Source organism: Arachis stenosperma, chromosome 9, assembly GCF_014773155.1.
Source record: "Arachis stenosperma cultivar V10309 chromosome 9, arast.V10309.gnm1.PFL2, whole genome shotgun sequence".
NCBI classification, from domain to species: Eukaryota; Viridiplantae; Streptophyta; class Magnoliopsida; order Fabales; family Fabaceae; genus Arachis; species Arachis stenosperma.
The window spans coordinates 33,858,683-33,865,474 of NC_080385.1; the positions used below are offsets into that span (position 1 = coordinate 33,858,683).

At 42.3% G+C, this 6,792-nt stretch overlaps 1 non-coding gene across 1 annotated transcript; it reads right to left on the reverse strand.

The window, feature by feature from the left end:
• Positions 1 to 247: 247 nt before the first annotated feature.
• Positions 248 to 355, reverse strand: LOC130952296 (small nucleolar RNA R71). The gene has a single exon (XR_009074477.1). It is a non-coding gene; the product is annotated as a small nucleolar RNA R71 (small nucleolar RNA).
• Positions 356 to 6,792: the final 6,437 nt, after the last annotated feature.

Genomic DNA, 6,792 nt, shown 5'->3' on the forward strand with positions numbered 1-6,792 from the left:
GAATTGCAAGTTCCATGGACTTCCATTGGAAGATCCTCATCAGTTCTTAGCTGAATTCTTGCAAATCTGTGACACAGTCAAGACTAATGGGGTTGACCATGAGGTCTACAGACTGATGCTATTCCCTTTTGCTGTAAGACACAGAGCTAGAATATGGTTGGACTCTCAACCTAAAGAAAGCCTGGACTCTTGGGAAAAGCTAGTCAATGCCTTCTTGGCAAAGTTCTTTCCACCTCAAAAATTGAGTAAGCTTAGAGTGGAAGTCCAAACCTTCAGACAGAAGGATGGAGAATCCCTCTATGAAGCTTGGGAAAGATACAAACAATTAATCAGAAAATGTCCTTCAGACATGCTTTCTGAATGGAGCATCATAGGTATTTTCTATGATGGTCTCTCTGAACTATCTAAGATGTCCTTGGATAGCTCTGCTGGAGGATCTCTTCATCTGAAGAAGACGCCTACAGAAGCTCAAGAGCTAATTGAAATGGTTGCAAATAACCAATTCATGTACACTTCTGAAAGGAATCCTGTGAACAATGGGACAAGTCAGAAGAAAGGAGTTCTTGAGATTGATGCTCTGAATGCCATACTGGCTCAGAATAAAATATTGACTCAACAAGTCAATTTGATTTCTCAAAGTCTGTCTGGAATGCAAAATGCACCAAGCAGTACTAAGGATGCTTCATCTGAAGAAGAAGCTTATGATCCTGAGAACCCTTCAATGGAAGAGGTGAATTACCTAGGAGAACCCTATGGAAACACCTATAATTCTTCATGGAGAAATCATCCAAATTTCTCATGGAAGAATCAAGAGAGACCTCAACAAGGTTTCAACAACAATAATGGTGGAAGAAACAGGTTTAGCAATGGCAAGCCTTTTCCATCATCTTCTCAGCAACAGACAGAGAATTCTAAGCAGAACCCCTCTGACTTAGCAACCATGGTCTCTGATCTAATCAAAACCACTCAAAGTTTCATGACTGAAACAAGGTCCTCCATCAGGAATTTGGAGGGACAAGTGGGACAGCTGAGCAAGAAAATTACTGAACTCCCTCCAAGTACTCTTCCAAGCAATACAGAAGAAAATCCAAAAGGAGAGTGCAAGGCCATCAACATGGCCGAATTTGGAGAGGAAGGAGAGGAAGTGAACGCCACTGAGGAAGACCTCAATGGGCGTGCACTGACCTCCACTGAGTTCCCCAATGAGGAACCATGGGAATCTGAGGCTCAAAATGAGACCATAGAGATTCCATTGGACTTACTTTGGCCTTTCATGAGCTCTGATGAGTATTCTTCCTCTAAAGAGGATGAGTATGTCACTGAAGAGCAAGTTGCTAAATACCTTGGAGCAATCATGAAGCTAAATGACAAGTTATTTGGAAATGAGACTTGGGAGAATGAACCTCCTTTGCTCACCAAAGAACTGGATGACTTGTCTAGGCAGAAATTACCTCAAAAGAGACAAGATCCTGGGAAGTTTTCCATACCTTGTACCATAGGCACCATGACCTTCAAGAAGGCTCTGTGTGACTTAGGGTCAAGTGTAAACCTCATGCCTCTCTCTGTAATGGAGAAGCTAGGGATCTTTGAGGTACAAGCTGCAAGAATCTCATTAGAGATGGCAGACAATTCAAGAAAACAAGCTTATGGACTTGTAGAGAATGTTTTGGTTAAGATTGAAGACCATTACATCCCTACTGATTTCATAGTCCTAAAGACTGGGAAGTGCATGGATGAATCCATCATCCTTGGCAGACCCTTCCTAGCCACAGCAAAGGCTGTGATTGATGTTGATGGAGGTGAACTGATCATTCAAGTGAATGAAGAATCCTTTGTGTTTAAGGCTCAAGGATATCCCTCTGTCACCATGGAGAAGAAGCATGAAGAGCTTCTCTCAAATCAGAGTCAAACAGAGCCCCCACAGTCAAACTCTAAGTTTGGTGTTGGGAGGCCACAACCAAACTCTAAGTTTGGTATTGAACCCCCACATTCAAACTCTAAGTTTGGTGTTGGGAGGTTCCAACATTGATCTGAGTATCTGTGAGGCTCCATGAGAGCCCTCTGTCAAGCTACTGACATTAAAGAAGCGCTTGTTGGGAGGCAACCCAATGTTATATTTTATCTATTTTCTTTTGTTATTTTATTTTATTTTGTAGGTTGATGATCATGAGAAGTCACAAAATTAATTGAAAAAGCAAAAACAGAATGAAAAACAGGAAGAAAAACAGCACACCCTGGAGGAAGAACCCACTGGCGTTTAAACGCCAGTGAGGCTAGCAGTTGGGCGTTTAACGCCCAGTCTGGCACCATTCTGGGCGTTTAACGCCAGAAAGGGGCACCAAACTGGCGTTAAACGCCAGAAAAGGGCAAGAACCTGGCGTTAAACGCCAGGAATGGGCACCAGCCCGGCGTTTAACGCCAGAAATGGCTCAAAACGTGATTTTGAGTGCCATTTGGTGCAGGGATGACTTTTCCTTGACACCTCAGGATCTGTGGACCCCACAGGATCCCCACCTACCCCACCACCACTCTCTCTCTTCTTCCCCCATTCACCAATCACCTCAACACCTCTTCCCCAAAAACCCTTCACCTATCAAATCCCATCTTTCTCTTCACCACTCACATCCATCCTTCATAAAACCCCACCTACCTCACCCTTCAAATTCAAACCACTTTCCCTCCCAAACCCACCCATAATAGCCGAACCCCATTCCCCCCCTCTCCTATATAAACCCTTCTTCACCCCTTCATTTTCACACAACCTAACACACCACTTCTCCCCCTCTTTGGCCGAATACAAACGCCATTCCCTTCTTCCTCATTTCTTCTTCATCTACTCTCTTCTTTCTTCTTTTGCTCGAGGACGAGCAAACCTTTTAAGTTTGGTGTGGTAAAAGCATTGCTTTTTGTTTTTCCATAACCATTTATGGTATTTAAGGCCGGAGAAACCTCTAGAAAGAGGAAAGGGAAGGCAAAAGCTTCCACCTTCGAGTCATGGGAGATGGATAGATTCATCTCAAGGGTGCATCAAGACCACTTCTATGAAGTTGTGGCCTTGAAGAAGGTGATCCCCGAGGTCCCCTTTTCACTCAAAAAGGGTGAATATCCGGAGATCCGCCATGAGATCCGAAGAAGAGGTTGGGAAGTGCTTACCAACCCCATTCAACAAGTCGGAATCTTGATGGTTCAAGAGTTCTATGCTAATGCATGGATCACCAAGAACCACGATCAAAGTGTAAACCCGGATCCAAAGAATTGGCTTACAATGGTTCGGGGGAAATACTTGGATTTTAGTCCGGAAAATGTAAGGTTAGCATTCAACTTGCCTATGATGCAAGGAGATGAGCATCCTTACACAAGAAGGGTCAACTTTGATCAAAGGTTGGACCAAGTCCTCACTGACATTTGTGAAGAGGGCGCCCAATGGAAGAGAGACTCAAGAGGGAAGCCGGTTCAATTGAAAAGGCATGACCTCAAACCCGTGGCTAGAGGATGGTTGGAGTTTATCCAACGCTCAATCATTCCCACTAGCAACCGGTCCGAAGTTACTCTAGACCGGGCCATCATGATTCATAGCATCATGATTGGAGAAGAAGTGGAAGTTCATGAGGTTATAGCCCAAGAACTCTATAAGGTGGCGGACAAGTCTTCCACCTTGGCAAGGTTAGCCTTTCCTCATCTCATTTGTCACCTCTGTTATTCAGTGGGAGTTGACATAGAAGGAGATATCCCCATTGATGAGGACAAGCCCATTACTAAGAAAAGGATGGAGCAAACAAGAGACCCCTCTCATCATGAGATCCCTGAGATGCCTCAAGGGATGCACTTTCCTCCACAAAACTATTGGGAGCAAATTAACACCTCCCTAGGAGAATTGAGTTCCAACATGGGACAACTAAGGGTGGAGCATCAAGAACACTCCATCATCCTCTATGAAATTAGAGAAGATCAAAGAATCATGAGAGAGGAGCAACAAAGACAAGGAAGAGACATTGAGGAGCTCAAGCACTCCATAAGATCTCCAAGAGGAAGAACAAGCCGCCATCACTGAGGTGGACCCGTTCTTTAATCTCCTTGTTCTTTATTTCCTTGTTTTTCGAAAATTGTGCTTTATGTGTATCTATGTTTGTGTCTTATGATCATTAGAGTCTTAGTGTCTATGCCTTAAAATTATGAATGTCCTATGAATCCATCACCTTTCTTAAACAAACAATGTTCTTAATTGAAAAAGATGAGAATTGCATGAATTTTGAATTTTATAACAGTTTAATTATTTTGATGTGGTGGCAACACTTTTGTTTTCTGAATGTATGCTTAAACAGTGCATATGTCTTTTGAATTTGTGGTTCATGAATATTGGCTCTTGAAAGAATGATGAAAAAGGAGACATGTTACTGAGGATCTGAAAAATCATAAAAATGATTATTGAAGCAAGAAAAAGCAGTGAATACAAAAAAAAAAGAGAGAGAAGCAAGCGAAAAAAAACGAAAAAAGAGAAAAAGAAAGAAAAAAAGAAAGAAATAAAGTTGTGATCCAAGGCAATAAGAGTGCGCTTAAGAACCCTGGACACCTCTAATTGGGGACTTTAGCAAAGCTGAGTCACAATCTGAAAAGGTTCACCCAATTATGTGTCTGTGGCATGTATGTATCCGGTGGTAATACTGGAAGACAGAGTGCTTTGGGCCACAGCCAAGACTCAATAAGTAGCTGTGTTCAAGAATCATCATACTTAACTAGGAGAATCAATAACACTATCTGGATTCTGAGTTCCTAAAGAAGCCAATCATTCTGAATTCCAAAGGATAAAGTGAGATGCCAAAACTATTCAGAGGCAAAAAGCTAAAAGCCCCGCTCATCTAATTAATACTGATCTTCATAGATGTTTTTGGAGTTCATTGCATATTCTCTTCTTTTTATCCTATTTGATCTTCAGTTGCTTGGGGACAAGCAACAATTTAAGTTTGGCGTTGTGTGAGCGGATAATTTGTACCCTTTTTGGCATTGTTTTTTAGTATGTTTTTAGTATCTTTTAGTTAGTTTTATTATATTTTATTAGTTTTTAGTTAAAATTCACTTTTCTCGACTTTACTATGAGTTTGTGTGTTTTTCTGTGATTTCAGGTATTTTCTGGCTGAAATTGAGGGATCTGAGCAAAAATCTGATCCAGAGACTCAAAAGGACTGCAGATGCTGTTGGATTCTGACCTCCCTGCACTCGAAGTGGATTTTCTGGAGCTACAGAAGCCCAATTGGCGCGCTCTCAACGGCGTTGGAAAGTAGACATCCTGGGCTTTCCAGCAATATATGATAGTCCATACTTTGCCCAAGATTTGATGGCCTAAACTGGCGTTCAAAGTCACCCTCAGGAATTCCAGCGTTAAACGCCGGAACTGGCACCTAAATGGGAGTTAAACGCCCAAACTGGCACCAAAGCTAGCGTTTAACTCCAAGAAGAGACTCTACACGAAAATGCTTCATTGCTCAGCCCAAGCACACACCAAGTGGGCCCGAAAGTGGATTTTTATGTCATTTACTCATCTTTGTACACCTTAGGCTACTAGTTCTCTATATATAGGACCTTTTACTATTGTATTAGAGAGCTTTTTGATCATGTTTCTATGATTGAACTCACTTTGGGAGGCTGGCCATTCGGCCATGCCTAGACCTTGTTCTTATGTATTTTCAACGGTGGAGTTTCTACACACCATAGATTAAGGTGTGGAGCTCTGCTGTACCTCGAGTATTAATGCAATTACTATTGTTCTTCTATTCAATTCCGCTTGTTCTTTGTCCAAGATATTCATTTGCACTCAATAACTTGATGAATGTGATGATTATGTGACACTCATCATCATTCTCACTCATGAACAAGTGATTGACAACCACTCTGTTCTACAAGCAACCAAGGCTCTAGTGTTTATCTCTTGGATTCCTGATACACGATGCATGGTTGATCGCCTGACAACCGAGTGCTCGCCTGACAAACGAGCCAGCCATTCCGTGAGATCAGAGTCTTCGTGGTATAGGCGAGAACTGATGGCGGCATTCAAGAGAATCCGGAAGGTCTAACCTTGTCTGTGGTATTCTGAGTAGGATTCAATGATTGAATGACTGTGACGTGCTTCAAACTCCTAGCAGGCGGGGCGTTAGTGACAGACGCAAAAGAATCACTGGATTCTATTCCGGCCTGACCGAGAACCGACAGCTGATTAGCCATATGCTGTGACAGAGCATAGGAACATTTTCACTGAGAGGATGGGAGGTAGCCACTGACAACGGTGAAACCCTTGCATAAGCTTGCCATGGAAAGGAGTAAGAAGGATTGGATGAAGACAGTAGGAAAGCAGAGAGACGGAAGGGAAGGCATCTTCATACGCTTATCTGAAGCTCCCACCAATGATATACATAAGTATCCTTATCTTTATCTTTATGCTTTATTCATCATCTATACCCATTTGAGTCTGCCTGACTAAGATTTACAAGGTGACCATAGCTTGCTTCATACCAACAATCTCCGTGGGATCGACCCTTACTCGCGTAAGGTTTATTACTTGGACGACCCAGTGCACTTGCTGGTTAGTTGTGCGAAGTTGTGTTTATGCCATGGTATTGAGCACCAAGTCTTTGGAGCCATTACTAGGGATTATTTGAGTTGTAGTGATCACAATTTCGTGCACCACCAATAAACATCTTGCATCTAATTACCATAACATGCACTTGCTATATTTTCATTGATGAACTTATCACATGTAGTCGCGACCATGTGTTAACAACATCCTTCTTTACTGTGCAT